Below are 21,299 nucleotides of genomic sequence, written 5' to 3' on the forward strand. Positions count from 1 at the left end.
AAGACTCATATTTCGGCAATAATTGTGGACAAACTGAAAGCTTTGAGGTTTGCTCTCCAGAAATGGCAGAAAGGTTTATCACACATCAAAAGGTTGATTGAGAAGTGTAACTAGGTAATTCTTTGGTTGGACAATCTTGAAGATAGGAGATCTTTATCCAGGCCTGAGTTTAATTTCAGGAAAATAATTAAATTGCACCATGAACACCTGCTTCACATGCAATATTTGTACTGGAGGAAAAGATGTACAATTAGGTATATCAAAGTGGGAGAGGAAAACTCCAAATTCTTTCAGGCCATGGCCACTGAAAGATTTAGAAAAAACTCTGTGGCAAGCTTGTTGCTGTCAGATGGAACAGTAACATCTAACCATGAGGAAATGGCCAGAGAATTCCTGACAACCTTCAAAAGCAGAATGGGGACAGTTAAGTCAATTTCTTTGGATGCAACCATTTTGTCCTTAATACCCAGGGTCCAGGGTTTGGAGGTGCTCACAAAACCTTTTGAATTAAAAGAAATTGAGCAGGTTATCAAGGACTTGCCTATTGATAAGGCCCCTGGACCTGATGGCTTCAACGGGCTATTTCTAAAAAAGTGTTGGCATATAATTTCTGCTGATTTTATACAGCTGGTTAAGGAGTTTCATGCTGGAACAGTGCAACTAGAAAATCTGAATGATGCATTCATTACCCTGGTCCCAAAGAAGCAGACACCTGAGGGTGTGGGAGATTTTCGACCAATCTCTCTAACCTCTGTTGGCCTAAAGTTTCTCACAAAGCTTGCTGCTAACAGATTTCAACTGGAGATTACCAAATGTGTGCATAAAAACCAATATGGTTTCATCAAATCAAGAACAATCCAGGATTGTCTTGCTTGGACATTTGAGTATATCCATTAGTGCAATCAGTCTAAAAGGCCCATCCTTTTGCTTAAGTTGGACTTTGAAAAGGCTTTTGACTCTATCCAGCATGAGGCAATCATAAAGATCTTAATTGCAAAAGGTTTTGACGAAAGGTGGATTGTTTGGATTAAGCAGTTGCTGTCTTCTGGCACTTCTGCTGTACTATTGAATGGAGTCCCTGGTACTCATTTCAAATGCAAATGTGGAGTCAAACAAGGGGACCCAATTTCTCCCTTATTATTTGTTATTGCAGCGGATCTTTTACAGACTCTAGTGAACAATCTTCTCCAACAAGGTTTAATAAGCAGGGCCCTGCTTACCCATGATCCAGATTTCCCAGTGGTGCAATATGCGGATGACACACTGTTGTTCCTAAATGCTGATCTAAGTCAATTGAGGGCTCTGAAATCAGTTTTACATTCCTTCTCACAGGCAACTGGACTGTAGATCAATTTCCATAAATCCTCCATGTATCCTATCAATGTAGTTGAGCAGGATGCTTCTGACCTGGCTGCCTTTTTTGATTGCAAATTAGGCACTATGCCTTTTACATATTTAGGGCTGCCAGCGGGGACCACCAGGCCTAAAATAGTTAACCTCCTTCCTCTTGTGGATTGTATGGAGAGAAGATTGACAGCAAGTTCATGGTTCTTGCCACAAGGGAGCAGACTGCAATTAGTCAACTCGGTGATCTCTTCCTTGCCTATTTTTTTCCTCTGTAGCTTGTCCATTCCTCAGGGTATTTTAAAAAATTTGGAAAGAATCCAAAGGCAGTGTTTATGGAGGAAATATGGTCAGGAAAAGGGTCACTCACTTGCGGCTTGGCAACTTGTTTGCAGGCCTAAGTCCAAAGGGGGGCTTGGGATTTTAAACCTTGGACTGCAGAATGATGCTCTCTTATTGAAGCACCTCAACAAATTTTATAAAAAGATGGATGTGCCCTGGGTGCAATTAGTTTGGGACTCTTACTACTTTGAAAGGATTTCACATGATACTATTCTCTGTGGCTCCTTTTGGTGGAAAGATGTATGCAAGTTGATGGATAATTTCAAAGCCGTTACGTCAGTTGATATTCATAGTGGAGATACAGTGCAGTTCTGGTCAGACTACTGGCAAATTGGGAACAGCTCGGTTCCTATGCAACAACGATTTCCTAGGCTGTTTTCCTTTTGTCTCCACAAAAACCTCTCAGTCAAGGAAGTTTTTCAGGCTAGTTCTTTTCAGGAACTTTTCTACCTACCTATGACTGAACAAGCCTTCCAAGAAATGCAACAGTCTCCTCATTAATGGGGTCTTTCCATTTGGATATTCAATCTAATGACCACTGGGGATGGAGGCATGGCAACAAATCAGAGTATACAGCAAAAAAGTTTTATGATTTTGTCTATCAACCAATGGTCTCAAACCCCATCCTGGGATGGATATGGAAAAGTTGCTGCACTATGTCGATTATGATGTTTTCCTGGCTTGTCGTCATGGACAGGATTAACACCAAGGACATGATTCAGAGGAGACATTGGAGAATCAATGAAGGGCCTGAATGTGTTCTTTGTCTGACTGGAGATCTGGAGGACAGAAATCACCTGTTCTTCCAGTGCAATTTCAGTGCTCGGGTCTGGAATTACCTGCAAATTGAATGGAAAAATAGTTACGATATGGTGGAAATTGCTCATCATGCAAGGAAGGATTTCAACAAACCTTTTTTTGGGGAGGTGGTTTTCGTGGCCTGGTGGAATATTTGGAAGATCAGGAATGATAGAACTTTCAGGAACATTCAGCCCTCTTTCAGGGCGTGGAGGAATAGCTTCATTCATGATATCACTCTGCTCTCCCACCGAATAAAACGGAAATTTAGAGACGCCCTTCTTAAGTGGATTGATTTTCTTCCTCCTTGAGAAGAGTTCCTGTCTCTTTGTAAATCATAGGTTTAGTGCTCCCATACCCTGTATAGTTTTTCTTTCCTCACCTTGAGGAAACCCTGTATGTGTTTGTTTTTTTTATTTTATTTAATAAAATGCTGTGGGGTGTAAGCCCTGCAGTCTTCATGGTCAAAAATAAACATAGCCCATCATAAGCTCTGACGGTCAACGGAGGATATTCCTTCTCCTGAGAAGACCCGGTCAGTCTCGGAATCCCGGTTACAAGACATTTCGACAATGGTAAAACAAGACCAGCAAAGCCACCCGATGTGCCGACAAATCCCCATAGGAGTCGCACGTATCTCGTTCTCAGGGCAACACCGGATGAGACTAGCTACGAGTAAAACCAAACCTCAAGTTTCCCCGAGGTCACCCCGCAGGTAGCTCGGTTCAGACCAACACTTAGAGGAGCACTGGCCGGGGGGGGGGGGTTAAAATAAAGATGACACTTGAGTCTGCAGAACCCAAGGGAAGGTGATAGGTTGTTAGGCAAATGTAAAACCAAGGTTGGGCCTTGCTGGAGGAGTTTTATTCAAAGCAAACTGTCAAGGGGTTCCCATAACACCCAACCGTGTAAGGGACGCAAAATCAAGGAACATAACACTGGTATGATGGAAACTAGGGCGGTAAGAGTGGAACAAAGCACCAGGCATAAGGCCGAGCCTTCCACCCTTTACCAAGTATATAGATGCATTAAAGTAAATAAGACATAATAATGATATCCCAACAATATCCATGTTCCAACATGGAACAGACTCCATCTTCACCTGCAACTAGCAATGCTATAAGAGGGGCTGAGCAAAAGCGGTAACATAGCCAAACAACGGTTTGCTAGGAAAGGTGGGTTAGAGGCTTGACATGGCAATATGGGGGGCATGATATAGCAAGTGGTAGGTATCGCGGCATAGGAATAGAGCGAACAACTAGCAAGCAAAGATAGAAGTGATTTCGAGGGTATGGTCATCTTGCCCGCAAAGTTCTCAGAGTTGACGAAAGTTTGATCCTCGTTAGCGTACTCAATAGGTTCCTTGATCACGTACTCGTCTCCCGGCTCTACCCAAAGCAAGAACACAAGCAAAGTACCAACAATCAATCACGGTGCAATGCGCAAGCAACATGATGCAAAACATGGCATGATATGCGAGATGTGATATGCAATGCATATGCGTGCTTCAAAAGGGAAAGATTGAACCAGGCCTCAACTTGGCAAACCAAGTGTGCCGCTGGAAAGATGAGATGATTTCGGTGTAAATCGATATAAAGATCACCGGAATCGGAGACACGGTTTGCAAATGGCAAGCAAAACAAGAATGGCACAAATCTGCGACTAACAACATGATGCCATCTAGAATGCAACAAGAAACTAAGCTACTGCACTCCAACATAGCAACAAGGCACATGGCAGTGACCTACTCAAGATTCTTGACAAAACATGAACACTGAGCTACGGCTAAATCACACAAGAGCAGGTTCAAACAAGCATGGCAAAAGTGCAAAAGATATCAGCTTCACAGACATGGCAAAAGATATCAGCAGGTTCAGCAATTGGAAATACTAACATGGCAGGAATAATATCAGGAAGCCATGTTTAGAGCAAGAAAACAACATGCTACAGGAACATATCATAGCAAAACAAGGCATGGCATGAATCTATTCAAAGCATAGAACAAAAGTCCCTTACTGATCATGAGCCAAAAAGGCACAGAGGATATGATGGCACTCATGTAAACATAGCAAGTTTCATTAACAGATTTCAGACTTAGCAGAAAACTGAGCATGGCATAAACAGAAATATGAAGGCATCTTTGCGAGCTCAGATCACTCAACACAAAGACTTGCATGATAAAACAAGCATACCTACAGCAAGATGACATGTTCATGAAGCTAACCATGGCAAGAGAAAAATCATAGCATGCTTGGATCAACTACAACAACCATGGCAAAATTAATTAACATGTAAACAATCTGCCAGGAACATTTTATAGCAAAAGTAGAGCAAGATAAAGACATGCTAGGGCACTCCATAATAGCAAACAGGGGCATGGATGGATAGAGCACAACCATATGTACAAATCACCCTTACTGTAGCATCATGTTTACATGGCATAAAAATAACAACAGAACAAGGACTTGGCAAAATCCCAAGTCCCTGAAATCAGTAATATCACGAAGGCTACTTTGCATGCTTGTTCTAGTCACCACAAAGATAAAAAAAATACATGGCAAGCACCCCTGTAAAGATGGCATGGCATAGACCAAAACACATGTAGAGCTCATGCCCATATGAAGCACACAACAAATGTGACAAAAATGACAAATCCTCAAACCCTGATAAGTAACAGGAGCAAACATTTTATAGCCCTCTTGCATCAGTGATTTGGGCAACAATATGGACTCAAACAAGCATGCCACAATGTAATGAAATGAAGAGAATCTCACAATGAACATTTGATATATCATGCGCATGAAACGGAGCTACGGTCATGGAGTTATGGCATGATGAATAGAGGCATAAAAAGTTTCAGAACAAGGGACATAGAGAAAAATAGACCTTGGGTGAACAGATCTAGGGTTGACTTGCACGTTCTTCGAGGTTCGTCGGGGAGGCGGCCGGAGTTCGCCGGAGACGGAGAAGGAGGAGGCCGGAGCGGTTGGGGGCGCGGGATCACCGGATCCAGCACCGGATGGCGAGGATGGCGAGTTGTGGTGGCGCGCGCGGTAACCGTGATGGTCTCTTTCCGGCGGAGTCCGGGAAGTGAACACGGTGTTGGAGTTATGCTTGACGTAGGTTGTTCTAGGATCACTTCTTGATCATAGTTTCTCGATCGTGCTTTGCCTTCTCTTCTCGCTCTCTTTTGCGAATATGTTAGCCACCATATATGCCAGCCGCTTGCTGCATCTCCACCTCATACCTTTTACCCTTCCTATAAGCTTAAATAGTCTTGATCTCGAGGGTGTGAGATTGCTGAGTCCCCGTGACTCACAGATACTTCCAAAACCAGCTTGCAGGTGCCGTTGAACCGTGCAGATGATGCAACCAAGCTCAGGAGGAGCTCGATGAAGATCTTGTCCTTTGTGTTGTTTCGTTCTAGTTGATCAGTAGTGGAGCCCAGTTGGGGTCGATCGGGGGACCTTGTCGCTTTTGGGGTTCTTCTTTTATTTTGGTTCCGTAGTCGGACCTTGATTGTATTTGATTGTTGTAATGTTGTATTCATGTATTGTGTGAAGTGGCGATTGTAAGCCAACTATGTATCTCTTTCCCTCATGTATTACATGGGTTGTGTGAAGATTACCTCACTTGCGACATTGCTTTCAATGCGGTTATTCCTCTAAGTCGTGCTTCGACACGTGGGAGATATAGCCGCATCGAGGGCGTGACAAGTTGGTATCAGAGCCTTCCCCGACCTTAGGAGCCCCCACTGCTTGATCGTTTTTAGTAGCCGTTGTTGAGTCTAGAAAAATGTTTTGAGTCATTTAGGAATTATATATCGGAGAGTTTAGGAATTCTTTTTACTCCCCAGTCCCCTCATCGCTCTGGTGAGGCTTCCTGACGTAGAGTTTTGTCTATTCTCTTCTCAAATTTCACTAAAAAAAATTTAGGATCACGCGGGTATCTTGGAATCGTTCCGATGGTTTTGTGACGAGAACATTGTTCTTGGTGCCTCCTGTCATTTAGGGGTTGTGGCAGTGTCCCGGGGAGTTGAGCTCCGAGGTGTTGTTGTCACAATTTTATCGTTGCAGTTCTGGAATACCTGAGTTTAGTTCGCCGACATCGAAAATCTCTTTTATGCAGTTGTTGGTGAGATAACCTCGACGCCACCCAGTACTGGGGCGGGAGTTCGAGAGTATTGCCATAACTCGTATAACGGATGCTTTTCGAAGGTTGAGGTAGATGATTTCCGAAGGTTTCTTGGTTATGTGTTGAAGGATGGATACAGCTGGATGTAGGATTTGTTAGTTTTGGGTGAGATATTATGCTTCCCCTGTATCCCCAACACCTGATTGCATAACTGGAAAGTTTTGGGAGTTTATAAGTGGGAATTCAAGTAGTTCTTAGGATATCTTTTCGACAGATGTATGATATGAAATTGGGGTTCGATGCCTAGTGGTCCGCCTATCCACGGTTGATTTTACAGTAGTCTCGTTGTGTCTTAAAGAATCCTTGGCTATGCCGACTCGGGGATGCTTCGTATGTCATGTGCACTACCTTGTACATGATGGTGCTGTACGATCGAGCCCGTGTAGGCCCCACCACGGAAACTTCGGACGGAATCTCTATCATATGTTTGTTCCTGTTTATTCCGCAAGCCAACCTTTGTTTTGTTTTGAGTTGTGGTATTCGAGTTGCTTCGAAGTCAAATGTTGATTCCATACCTTTACTAACCGGTGTTCTCATACTCCGATGTAAATACTAATCCTTCATGATAATCGAGATTGTCATGCCAATTTCTTTTAAACCGGCGTGTTTCTCTTCAAGTGGATCCGATCATTTCAACTCCCGCAAGATCTATTATCACTTCTTCTCAACGGTGTTTGTTTCATCCGTCTCCAAGTTGCCTTTGTATTTCCCACCATCCCACCCTTTTTCCTTAAGGACTCAGAATACGTAATCAAGTATCCTTTTATTCATATGAAGTCTCTCCATTTTTTCCATCAATGTTCTTATCCGGTGATTCTCAGGAAGATGCTAATGGATCCGATGAATTCAATTCAAGCATTGCTAATTATATCCTTTCCTCGTTGCAAATACCTTCTCATGCCGGTGCACCTCATATTCAGTCATTTCTCGCTATTCAATTGTTCCGGAGTGCTCAAGATATCTCGAAGATTCGTGTTTCCACTATACATTCGTTCAAGATCTTTCGAGGATGTTATCTCATTCAAGTCATTTAATTTAACTGGTACTTTCTCTCTTTTAAATCGTTCAACGGTGTATCTTTTGAGTGGGCCCTAACCCACAGGTCTTTTCCTAGGATCTTACCTAACTCTTCTTATTTTCCCGGAGCTATTCCCAAATTATTTTCAAAGTTTGACGTAAGAATGAGTTATCATCAGTCAATTGCCTTCTCCAAGATCTTTCAAATTCTTTTCAGCATTGGTTCAACCTTTATAATTTTCATCCCGGAGTATCTCCTAATCTTACCAGTGCTTCATTCAAGTGATCTCTAATCAGTTCGTGATCCCTCCGTTCTCATGGATCTGAATTCTCTCATGTATCTTCGTTCATTTGTCAATTCTTACCCGGTGATTCATCCATTTATTTCGTTCATCTCCAATTCTTACGGTGGTTCATTCAAGATTTTCTCTTCCTTTGTTATGGTAACAATTTAATTCGATGTTCCAATCCTACCGGTGGTTCGTTGAAGACCTTCCCAAGTTTATGTTATATCTCTCTTAATCCTTGATACGAGAATAAGTAGTGTGCCAAATCCGTTGATTGTCATCAATTTAATTGGTGAAGGTTAAGCATAATGTAATTCTTATTCTTGTTTCATCCAAATGATTAATTCCTTTGTCCGGAGGTTCATCAAATTCTCGATTCAAGTTGTCCATCTTTCTTTTCCGGAGCTCAAAGTTATTTCAATTATCATTCCAAAGATCCATAAAATCATTGCAAGGATTCACCTTGTGTTTTCAACCTCTCTTTCCTTTTGTTTGGTCATTCTTTTCTTACTGGAGTTCTTCATGGAGACTCTACATGATGGTTCATAGAGGATTTAATTCCTTCTCGAAGCGTTCATCAACATTCTTAACTGAGGAGCTCATGCTTTCTTCATCCTATAATCCGTAGTGCAATGCCTTCTACCATATCATTGGAGGTGGTATTATGTCATTCTTCATAATTTGAGTTCATGTTTCATGATTCACATGTTGTTACGAATGAGATATTTTAAATCCATCAACCTCTTCGTTGGAGTTATCTTCGGTTAATTTTCACCTAAATCCTTCCCTAAGGATTGTTGCTATTTATGGTGCTTATAAAGGACCCAAGTTCTTTATCCTCCCGGTGAAATAAGTTTCGCGTCTCCTTGTTAATATCAATCCAATCTTGGTTTCCGTTAGATGCAGAATTTCACCTCATAGTTTTGAGATGTTCTCCATAAGCCCACTACAACCTTGTTCTTTTCGTTGTTGGTTTTCCACAACTCCGTTCGACCTTTCTCCTAAGGATGCCTTCTCAACCTCTTTTGTGATAGAAGTTGGCATTTTCTTCTCCAATCTCCTACTTCAATTATCCAACTTCTATTCTTTCATTCCGGAGACATTGTGATGTTGCTCTCTTCAACCCATCATCTTGTTTGTCAAGATCATGTTCAATTTCTTCCATTTACAGTTGAAGTGATGTGCAAACTATATCAGTCTTATTCCTCCTCTATCTTGTTTAACTGGAGTGTTGTGACCTTTTGCTCAAGTCCTTTTCTTCCTACCAAATCTTGCATCTCTTTTCAATTGGAGTGCTGCCCGAAGTTGTTCTTCCTTGTTCCTCTTTGCTAACGGAGTGTTTTCAACTTCATTCATCTTTGTTGCATTCTTTTCTCGAAATGGTTTAACCTTTCAAGGTTCTTTGGTTTCACTCATTGGTCAAAGGAGCAACTTAGTTTTACCTCTTCTCTTTCTCTTCCGTTTTCCCTCTAGTGCCATTCTAGATCTCGGGACGAGATCCTCTCGTAGTGGTGGAGTGTTGTAACGCCCCGAGACCGATGTGCCAGGTGTCTTCCAGTTATTCGCTCCTGTTGCCATGTCTTTTGCTTGAGTGTTGCATTTCATCATGTCATCATGTGCATTGCATCGTCATCTTTTTGAAACCTGCATCCGTCCGGGTTTCTCCCCCAGTTCCGTCCGTTGTCCGTTCCGAGCCCAACCACACTTGCACGCGCCCGTGGCATGTCCGAAATATTATTTTATAAGTGGCCAAAAAATATTCTCGGATTGGGTTGAAATTTGGCGTGCGGTCTTATTATAGTGTATATAGACCGCCTGTCAAATTTCATCGCATTCGGAGTTCGTTTGACGCCCCAACGGATAACTATAGCGGCATTATAGGCGGTCTAACGTCGGATGTTTTCGGTCTCCGGAAACAGATGCCGGGCCCTCTCTCTCCCTTCTCCCCCTCGCAGTCTCCCCACAGCCCACCTAGTCCATCCTCCTTCCCCTCTTCGCATCCGGAGTTGTCCGATGCGACCGCACGGTCCGAAACCCTCTCTGCACAGTGCATCGAACCCTTCACGTGAGCGTCCGAAAGTTGTCCCAGACCCGACCCGGGCTGTCGCCACCGTTGTGTCCGGATCATCCCCAAACGTCTACAAAACATCACCGTTTTCTTATTTGGACTCCCGAGCCTATTTATTCTCGTCTGTCGGATTTCGATCGGATGATCCAACTTCCCTCTTTTCCTATATATATAGTCTACCCCCAGTCTTTTTTCGGACCAATCCCTAATCCCTAGGGATCCTCCTAGCCGCCACCGCACTGTCTCTTCTCTGTTTTCCATGCCGACCAACCGTCGCGCTCCGTTCCTCGATCTCCTCGCCTGACAAACTACAAGCCACGGCAGCAGCAGTCCGTGTTCACCTCGCCTTCGCGCTCCCGGAGACATTCAACGCTCGCAGCTCCTCGCGTCCGCGCGCCGCAGAGCATCAGCAGCAATCCTGAGCGCCCCATCCCCTCGTCTTGTACCTCGATCCAGGATGGATCAGGAATAGAGTTCCTCTTCACTCATCGCAGGCGGCCTCAACATCTGGATCCGCCGCCTACCCCAGGTCACGCGCCCAAGCAGTGCAACGCGCCTGCGCTTCTCTTCCTTTCTCCGGTGCCCTCCCTCTGCTCTAAGTGCCGCCACCATTTTTCTTGTAGGAGCCAACGCTGAGCTCATCGTCGGCCTCATCCTTCGCCGGATCTGGGTTCCCCATGCGCAGATACCTCGTTCCTGTCCTTCCCCGCCTTGCCCCGTCGTTGTCCCCGCCGAATCACCTTCGCCGGCGCGGCCGTTCCATCGCGAGCCACCATCGTCCTCACAACGGCCTCGCTCGACCTCCTGTGCGGGGGAGAGGACCGAGCCGCTGCCTCCCTGGGCCGGCCCCGCGCTCATGGGCCACGCCAAGGCCCAACCTCCCGCTGCTAGCTTCCCCTGCAGGCCTCCCTCTCTGTCCAGTGGGCCGTGGCCCATGTGAGCTTCCACCCCGCCCTTGGACCGTGCAGTGTTGGTCCAGCCTTCAGATTCGGCCCAGCTCTATATTTTTTCTGCCTGAACGTTTTTCCTATTTTCCTGTGAACACCAATTTATAGAAAAACCCTTGCACTTCATTCATTTAATAACTCACAAATGGTGCATCGGTTTAAAATAAGTTATATATGAAATATGCTTAGTTTTTCATCTATTTTCATAATATGCCACTTTCATGCATGTTTGCAAAGTTTAAAATGCTGTTTGGTTAAATTTGCTCCTATGCCATGTTAAAATGATTTAATTCATAACTAATTAACCGTAGCTCGGATTTAAATAATCTTTATATGTAAATGGGGTAGACTTTTGCATAGTTTAACATGGTGGCATCTCTTTGCATGTTTAACAACTCTAAAATTATGTTTAGGGTAGAACAGCACCAAACCTAATATATGCATATGGGGATTTACCGGAATTGTTGTTCGTTGCTTCCGGCCTCATTTAAACTTGCCTAGATAGGTAGTTTTCATTTGCTTCACCCTCTTGCCATGTTTAACAACATTTAATATTGTTGGGTACATAAACGAGATCGAACTAAATAACTTGATGTGGTGTTTCGTCAATATGCAACCCGTTGCATATTGAGCCCCACTTAATTTGTAGGGTTGTTTGTGCAGTTTACCATGCCATGCTTCATTAAACCGGACATGCATCATAATTGATTGTGCATCATGCCATGTCTATGTGTTGGTTGTTTACTATGGTGCTTGCTTCTTTCCGGTGTTGCTTCTTCGGGTTGGTTCCGATAACGTCGTGTTTGTGAGGACCCGTTCGTCTACGTCTGTTTGTCTTCATCATGGACTCGTTCTTCTTCCTTGCGGGTTTTCAGGCAAGATGACCATACCCTCGAAATCACTTCTATCTTTGCTTGCTTAGTTGCTCGCTGTTTTGCTATGCCTATGCTGCGATACCTACCACTTGCTTATCATGCCTCCCACATTGTTAAACCAAGCCTCTAACCCACCTTGTCCTAGCAAACCATTTTTTGGCTATGTTACCGCTTTGCTCAGCCCCTCTTATAGCGTTGTTAGTTGCAGGTGAAGATTGAAGTTTGTTCCTTGTTGGTACATGGAGATGTTGTTCCTTGTTGGAACATGTTTACTTGTTGGGATATCACAATATCTCTTATTTAATTAATGCATCTATACACTTGGTAAAGGGTGGAAGGCTCGGCCTTATGCCTGGTGTTTTGTTCCACTCTTGCCGCCCTAGTTTCCGTCATATCGGTGTTATGTTCCCGGATTTTGCGTTCCTTACGCGGTTGGGTTATAATGGGAACCCCTTGACAGTTCGCCTTGAGTAAAACTCCTCCAGCAATGCCCAACATTGGTTTTACCATTTTCCACCTAGCCTTTTCTTTCCCTTGGGTTCTGCAAACTCAAGGGTCATCTTTATTTTAACCCCCCCGGGCCAGTGCTCCTCTGAGTGTTGGTCCAACCTGTCAGCTGCCGGTGGCCACCAGGGGCAACTCTGGGCTGGCCTACCCGTACCTAAGACAATCTGAGTGTGCCCTGAGAAAGAGATGTGCATCTCCTATTGGGATTTGTCGGCACATTCGGGCGGTGTTGCTGGTTTAGTTTTACCTTGTCGAAATGTCTTGTAACTGGGATTCCGAGTCTGATCGGGTCTTCCCGCTAGAAGGAATATCCTTCGTTGACCGTGAGAGCTTGTTATGGGCTAAGTTGGGACACCCCTGCAGGGATTTGAACTTTCGGAAGCCGTGCCCGCGGTTATGGGCAGATGGGAATTTGTTAATGTCTGGTTGTAGAAAACCTGAAGTTGATCCTAATTAAAATACATCAACTGCGTGTGTAACCGTGATGGTCTCTATCCGGCGGAGTCCGGGAAGTGAACACGGTGTTGGAGTTATGCTTGACGTAGGTTGTTTTAGGATCACTTCTTGATCATAGTTTCTCGATCGTGCTTTGCCTTCTCTTCTCGCTCTCTTTTGCGAATATGTTAGCCACCATATATGCTAGCCGCTTGCTGCAGCTCCACCTCATACCTTTTACCCTTCCTATAAGCTTAAATAGTCTTGATCACGAGGGTGTGAGATTGCTGAGTCCCCGTGACTCACAGATACTTCCAAAACCAGCTTGCAGGTGCCGTTGAACCATGCAGATGATGCAACCAAGCTCAGGAGGAGCTCGATGAAGATCTTGTCCTTTGTGTTGTTTCGTTCTAGTTGATCAGTAGTGGAGCTCAGTTGGGGTCGATCGGGGGACCTTGTCACTTTTGGGGTTCTTCTTTTATTTTGGTTCCGTAGTCGGACCTTGATTGTATTTAATTGTTGTAATGCTATATTCATGTATTGTGTGAAGTGGCGATTGTAAGCCAACTATGTATCTCTTTCCCTTATGTATTACATGGGTTGTGCGAAGATTACCTCACTTGCGACATTGCTTTCAATGTAGTAATGCCTCTAAGTCGTGCTTCGACACGTGGGAGATATAGCCGCATCGAGGGCGTGACAGAGAGTGTCTCTACATACCCTTGTAGACCATAAGCAAAAGTGTTTCACAACGCGGTTGATGTAGTCGAACCTCTTAGTGCTTCAACCGATCGAGTACCAAACGCACGGCACCTCCGTGTTCTGCACACGCTCAGCTCGGTGACGTCCCTCGCCTTCTTGATCCTGCAAGATGTCGAGGTAGTACACGATTTTCGTCAGCACGACGGTGTGGTGATGGTGATGGTGAAGTGATCTCCGTAGGGCTTCGCCTAAGCACTACGAAAAATATGACCGGGGGTGTAAACGGTGGAAGGGGGCGCTACACACGGCTAGGCAATTGTCTGGTTGTGCTAGGGGCGCCCCCCACATATATATAGGTGTGAAGGAGAGGGGAAGCAGCCAAGTAGGTGCCAATTAAGCCGAATCCTACTTGGGGTCTCCCCATGGCCGGTGCCACCCTTCCTTATCTGCCGGAGGAGGAAGGAAAGAGGAGGGAGGAGGGAAGGAAGGGGGAGGCCGAATCCCTCCCCTTTCATTCTCCCTCCCCCTCTTTCCTTATCCTCTGGTTCGGCCCATATGGGGGGCGCACCAGCCCCTGGTAGCTGGTGCATTTCCCCTCTTGGCCTATTAGGCCCATATCTTTTGCCGGGGGTGCCCGGAACCCCTTCCGGTGACCCGATATGTACCTGGTACCCTCCAGAACACTTTCGGTGTCCGAATACTATCGTCCTATATATCAATATTTACTTCTCGACCATTTCGAGATTCCTTGTCATGTTTGTGATCTCATCTAGGACTCCGAACAACATTCGGTCTCCAAATCACATAACTCATATAATACAATATCGTCATCGAACATTAAGCGTGCGGACCCTAAGGGTTCGAGAACTATGTAGACATGACTGGGACACCTCTCAGGTCAATAACCAATAGCGGAACCTGGAGGCCCATATTGGCTCCTACATATTCTACGAAGATCTTTACCGGTCGAACCATTATGACAACATACGTTATTCCCTTTGTTTGTCGGTATGTTACTTGCGCGAGATTCGATTGTCGGTATCTTCATACCTTGTTCAATCTCGATACCGGCAAGTCTCTTTACTCATTCCGTAATACATTACCTCGTGACTAACTCCTTAGTCATTTGCTTGTAAGCTTATGATGTGTATTACCGAGAGGGCCCAGACATACCTCTTCGATACTCGGAGTGAGAAATCCTAATCTCAATATATGCCAACTCAACAAACACCTTTGGAGATACCTGTAGAGCATCTTTATGATCACCCAGTTACGTTGTTTTGTTTGATAGAACACAAGGTATTCCTCTGATATCCGGGAGTTGTATAATCTCATAGTCGAAGGAATAAGTATTTGGCATGAAGAAAGATGTAGCAATAAACTGAACTATCATTATGCTAAGCTAACGGATGGGTCTTGTCCATCACATCATTCTCCTAGTTATGTGATCCCGTTATCAAATGACAACTCGTGTCTATGGTTAGGAAACCTTAACCATCTTTGATAAACGAGCTAGTCTAGTAGAGACTCACTAGGGACACGGTGTTTGTTTATGTATTCACACATGTATTGAGGTTTTCGATCAATACCATTCTAGCATGAATAATAAACCTTTATCATGAATAAGGAAATATAAAATAACAACTTTATTATTGCCTCTAGGGCATATTTCCTTTAGTCTCCCACTTGCACTAGAGTTAATAATCTAGTTCACATCACCACGTGATTTAACACCCATAGTTCACATCGCTATGTGACCAACACCCAAAGAGTTTACTAGAGTCAATAATCTAGTTCAAATCGATATGTGATTAACACCCAAAGAGTATTAAGGTGTGATCATGTTTTTCTTGTGTGAGAGGTTTAGTCAACGGGTCTATCACATTCAGATCTGTATGTATTTGCAAATTTGTATGCCTACAATGCTCTGCATGGAGCTACTCTAGCTAATTGCTCCCACTTTCAATATGTATCCAGAATGAGACTCAGAGTCATCTGAATCGATGTTAAAGCTTGCATCAACGTAACCCTTTACGATGAACTCTTTATCACCTCCATAACCTAGAAACATTTCATTAGTCCTCTTAGGTAACTAAGGATAATTTGGACTGTTGTCCAGTATCTACTCCTGGATCACCATTGTAACCCTTGCCAAACTCATGGCAAGGTACACAATAGGTCTGGTACACACCATGGCATACTTTATAGAACCTATGGCTGAGGCATAGGGAATGACTTTCATTCTCTCTTTATCTTCTGCCGTGGTCGGGTTTTGAGTCTTACTCAACTTCACACCTTGCAACACAGACCAGAACCCTTTCTTTGACTGATCTATTTTGAACTTCTTCAAAAATTTTCCAAGGTATATACTTTGTGAAAGTCGTATTAAGCGTCTCCATCTATCCCTATAGATCTTGATGCCCAATATGTAAGTAGCTTCACTTAGGTCTTTCACTGAAAAATATATAATTCATGTATTCTTTTATGCTATCCAGAAATTATATATCATTTCCAATCAACAATATGTCATCCACATATACTATCAGAAATGCTACAGAGCTCCCACCCACTTTCTTGTAAATACATGCTTCACTTTAAGTATGTATAAAACCATATGCTTTGATCACTTCTACATCTTGAGCTTGCGTTGGTTTTCCCCGAAGAGGAAGGGATGATGCAGCAGAGTAGCGTAAGTATTTCCCTCAGGTTTTGAGAACCAAGGTATCAATCCAGTAGGAGCCCACGCTCAAGTCCCTCGTACCTACACAAAGCAATAGCTACTCGCAACCAACGCGATTAGGGGTTGTCAAGCCCTTCACGGTCACTTACGAGAGTGAGATCTGTAGATAGAATATTTTTGGTATTTTTGATATGATTAGAATAGACCCGGGGGCCATAGGTTTCACTAGTGGCTTCTCTCAAGAGCATAAGTATTCTATGGTGGGTGAACAAATTACTATTGAGCAATTGATAGAATTGAGCATAATTATGAGAATATCTAGGCATGATCATGTATATAGGCATCACGTCCGTGACAAGTAGATCGAAACGATTCTGCATCTACTACTATTACTCCACTCATCGACCGCTATCCAGCATGCATCTAGAGTATTAAGTTAAAAACAGAGTAACGCCTTAAGCAAGATGACATGATGTAGAGAGATAAATTCATGCAATATGAAATAAACCCCATCTTGTTATCCTCGATGGCAACGATACAATATGTGCCTTGCTGCCCCTTCTGTCACTGGGTAAGGACACCGCAAGATCGAACCCAAAGCTAAGCACTTCTCCCATGGCAAGAACTACCAATCTACTTGGCCAAACCAAACGGATAATTCGAAGAGACTTGCAAAGATAACCAATCATGCATAAAAGAATACAGAGAAGATTCAAATATTATTCATAGATAGACTTGATCATAAACCCACAATTCATCGGTCTCAACAAACACACCGCAAAAAGAAGATTACATCGAATAGATCTCCACAAGAGAGGGCGAGAACTTTGTATTGAGATTCAAAGAGAGAGAAGAAGCCATCTAGCTACTAACTATGGACCCGAAGGTCTGAGGTAAACTACTCACACTTCATCGGAGAGGCTATGATGATGTAGAAGCCCTTCGTGATGACGGCCCTCTTCCGGCAGAGCTCCGGAACAGGCCCGAAGATGGGATCTCGTGGATACAGAAAGTTGCGGCGGTGGAATTAGGTTTTTGGCTCCTGTTCTGATCGTTTGGGGTACATGTGTATATATAGGAGGAAGGAGTACGTCGGTGGAGCACCGAGGGGCCCACGAGGAAGGGGGCGCGCCCTAGGGGGGGTGCCCCTACCCTCGTGAACACCTCTTTGCTTCCTTGCAGTAGGGTCCAAGTCTCCTGGATCACGTTCGGTGAGAAAATCACGTTCCCGAAGATTTTATTCCGTTTTATATTCCGTTTATCTGAAACACTGAAATAGAAAAAAACAGCAATTCTGGGCTGGGCCTCCGGTTAATAGGTTAGTCCCAAAAATAATATAAAAGTGGAAAATAAAGCCCAATATAGTCCAAAACAGTAGATAATATAGCATGGAGCAATCAAAAATTATAGATACGTTGGAGACGTATCAGGCATCCCCAAGCTTAATTCCTGCTCGTCCTCGAGTAGGTAAATGATAAATAGAGAATTTTTTATGCGGAGTGCTACTTGGCATAATTTCAATGTAAATATTCTTGATTGTGGTATGACTATTCAGATTAGAAAGATTCAAGACAAAAGTTTATATTGACATAGAAAATAATGATACTCCAAGCATACTAACAAAGCAATTATGTCTTCTCAAAATAACATGGCCAAAGAAAGTTATCCCTACAAAATCATATAGTCTGGCTATGCTCCATCTTCTCCACACAAAGTATTTAAATCATGCACAACCCCGATGACAAGCCAAGCAATTGTTTCATACTCTAACTTTTTCAAAACTTTTTCAATCTTCACGCAATACATGAGCGTGAGCCATGGATATAGCACTATAGTTGGAATAGAATGGTGGTTGTGGAGAAGACAAAAATGAGAAGATAGTCTCGCATCGACTAGGCGTATCAACAGGCTATGGAGATGCCCGTCAATAGATATCAATGTGAGTGAGTAGGGATTTCCATGCAACGGATGCACTAGAGCTATAAGTATATGAAAGCTCAAAAAGAAACTAAGTGGGTGTCCATCCAACTTGCTTGCTCATGAAGACCTAGGGCAATTTGAGGAAGCCCATAATTGGAATATACAAGCCAAGTTCTATAATGTAAAATTCCCACTAGTATATGAAAGTGATAACATGAGAGACTCTCTACTATGAAGATCATGGTGCTACTTTGAAGCACAAGTGTGGTAAAAGGATAGTAACATTGTCCCTTCCCTCTTTTTCTCTCATTTTTTATTTTTTTTATTTGGGCCTTTTCTTTTTTTATGGCCTCTTTTTTTTATTTGGGCTTCTCTGGCCTCTTTTTTTTTCTTTTTTTTTTTCCGGAGTCTCATCCCGACTTATGGGGGAATCATAGTCTCCATCATTCTTTCCTCACTGGGACAATGCTCTAATAATGATGATCATCACACTTTAATTTTTCTTATAACTCAACAATTACAACTTGATACTTAGAACAAAATATGACTCTATGTGAATGCATCCGGCGGTGTACCGGGATATGCAATATGACAATGATGAATGTGTCATGAACGGAACGGTGGAAAGTTTCATGGCAATATATCTCGGAATGGCTATGGAAATTCCATAATAGGTAGGTATGGTGGCTGTTTTGAGGAAGGTATATGGTAGGTGTATGATACCGGCGAAAGTTGCGCGGTATTAGAGAGGCTAGCAAGGGTGGAAGGGTGAGAGTGCGTATAATCCATGGACTCAACATTAGTCATAAATAACTCATATACTTATTGCAAAAATTTAGAAGTTATCAAAGAAAAGTATTACGCGCATGCTCCTAGGGGGATAGATTGGTAGGAAAAGACCATCGCTCGTCCCCGACCGCCACTCATAAGGAAGACAATCAATAAATAAATCATGCTCCGACTTCATCACATAACGGTTCACCATACGTGCATGCTACGGGAATCACAAGCTTTAACACAAGTATTCTTTAAATTCACAATTACTCAACTAGCATGACTTTAATATTATCAACTCCATATCTCAAAACAATTATCATGCTTCAATCTTTTCTTAGTATTCAACACACTCAAAAGAAAGTTTCACAAATCTTGAATACCAAGCATATTATTATTAGGTAAATTACCATGCTATTAAGAGACTCTCAAACTAATTTAAGTGAAGCATGAGAGATCAATAATTTCTTTAAACCATATCCACCACCGTGCTCTAAAAGATCTAAGTGAAGCACATAGAGCAAAATTGTAACGCTCAAAAGATATAAGTGAAGCACATAGAGCAAAACTATGACACTCAAAAGATATAAGTGAAGCACATAGAGCAAAACTATGACGCTCAAAAGATATAAGTGAAGCACATAGAGCAAAATTATATAGCTCAAAAGATATAAGTGAAGCACATAGAGCAAAATTATCTAGCTCAAAAGACATAAGTGAAGCCATAGAGTATTCTATCAAATTTTAATTCATGTATGGCTCTCTCAAAAGGTGTGTACAGCAAGGATGATTGTGGCATACTAACAAACAAATACACAAATAATACAAGACGCTCCAAGCAAAACACATATCGTGTTGGTGAATAAAAATATAGCTCCAAGTAAATTACCGATGGAAGTGGACGAAAGAGGGGATGCCTTCCGGGGCATCCCCAAGCTTTGAATTTTTGGTGTCCTAGGATCATCTTGGGGGTGCCATGGGCATCCCCAACCTTAGGCTCTTGCCACTCCTTGTTCCATGATCCATCAAAAGAATTCACCCAAAACTTGAAAACTTCACAACACAAAACTCAAAATAGAAAATTCGTCAGCTCCGTTAGCAAAAGAAAACAAAAGACCACTTCAAGTTACTGTAATGAACTCATTCTTTAATTATATTGGTGTTAAACCTACTGTATTCCAACTTCTCTATGGATTATAAACTATTTTACTAGCCATAGATTCATCAAAATAAGCAAACAACACACGAAAAACAGAATCTGTCAAAAACAGAACAGTCTGTAGTAATCTGTAGCTAGCGCAAGATCTGGAACACCGAAAATTCTAAAATAAATTTCTGGACGTGGGGAATTTATCTATTAATCATCTGAAAAAAATAATTAACTAAATAGCACTATTCAAATAAAAATGACAGCAGTTCTCGTGAGCGTTAAAGTTTTTGTTTTTACAACAAGTTCAACAAGACTTTCCCCAAGTCTTCCCAACGGTTCTACTTGGCACAAACACTAATTAAACACAAAAAACACAACCAAAACAGAGGCTAAATAATTTATTTATTAAATAACAGCAAGGATAAATATTGGGTTGACTCCCAACAAGCGCTTTTCTTTAAATCCTTAAAGCTAGGCATTGATAATTTTAATGATGCTCACATGAAAGACAAGAATTGAAGCACAAACAGAGCATCATCAAACACGTGACAAACACATCTAAGTCTAACATACTTCCTATGCATAGGAATTTTATAGGCAAAAAATTATCAAGGCAAGCAAAAACTAGCATATGCAAGGAAGCGGAAGGAAACAATAGCAATCTCAACATAACGAGAGGTAATTTAGTAACATGAAAATTTCTACCACCATATTTTCCTCTCTCATAATAATTATATGTAGGATCATAAGTAAATTCAACAAAATAGCTATCACACAAAATATTTTCAATGCAATCCACATGCATGCAAAGTTGACACTCTTTCAAAATAGTGGGATTAACATTAACTAAAGTCATGACCTTTCCAAACCCGCTTTTATCAAAAACTTCATAAGATTGAACATTCTCCAAATATGTGGGATCTAAAGTTGACATTCTTCCAAACCCACTTTCAATATTATTGCAAACACTATAATCAATCTCATATTCATCATGGGGTTTAAATAAATTTTCAAGATCAAAAGAAGAATCACCCCAATCATGATCATTGCAACAAGTAGAGGACATAGCAAAACTAGCATCCCCAAGCTTAGGGTTTTGCATATTATTAGCAGAATTGACATCAAGAGAATTTATAATAAAATCATTGCAATCTTGCTTTTTATCAAAGGTGTATCGTGAAGCACTTCATCACAATTTTCAGATTTACGGATTTCAAGCAAAAGCTTATAAAGATAATCTAGTGCGTCAAAATCACTAG

The 21,299-nt window shown here is 42.4% G+C and overlaps 1 pseudogene; it reads left to right on the forward strand.

Moving 5' to 3' along the window:
* The first annotated feature begins 297 nt into the window (after positions 1-297).
* LOC125554688 overlaps positions 298-21,299 on the forward strand; it is a 47,233-nt pseudogene continuing 26,231 nt past the window's right edge.

The sequence above is a fragment of the Triticum urartu genome, chromosome 4, assembly GCF_003073215.2.
Source record: "Triticum urartu cultivar G1812 chromosome 4, Tu2.1, whole genome shotgun sequence".
Lineage (NCBI taxonomy): Eukaryota > Viridiplantae > Streptophyta > Magnoliopsida > Poales > Poaceae > Triticum > Triticum urartu.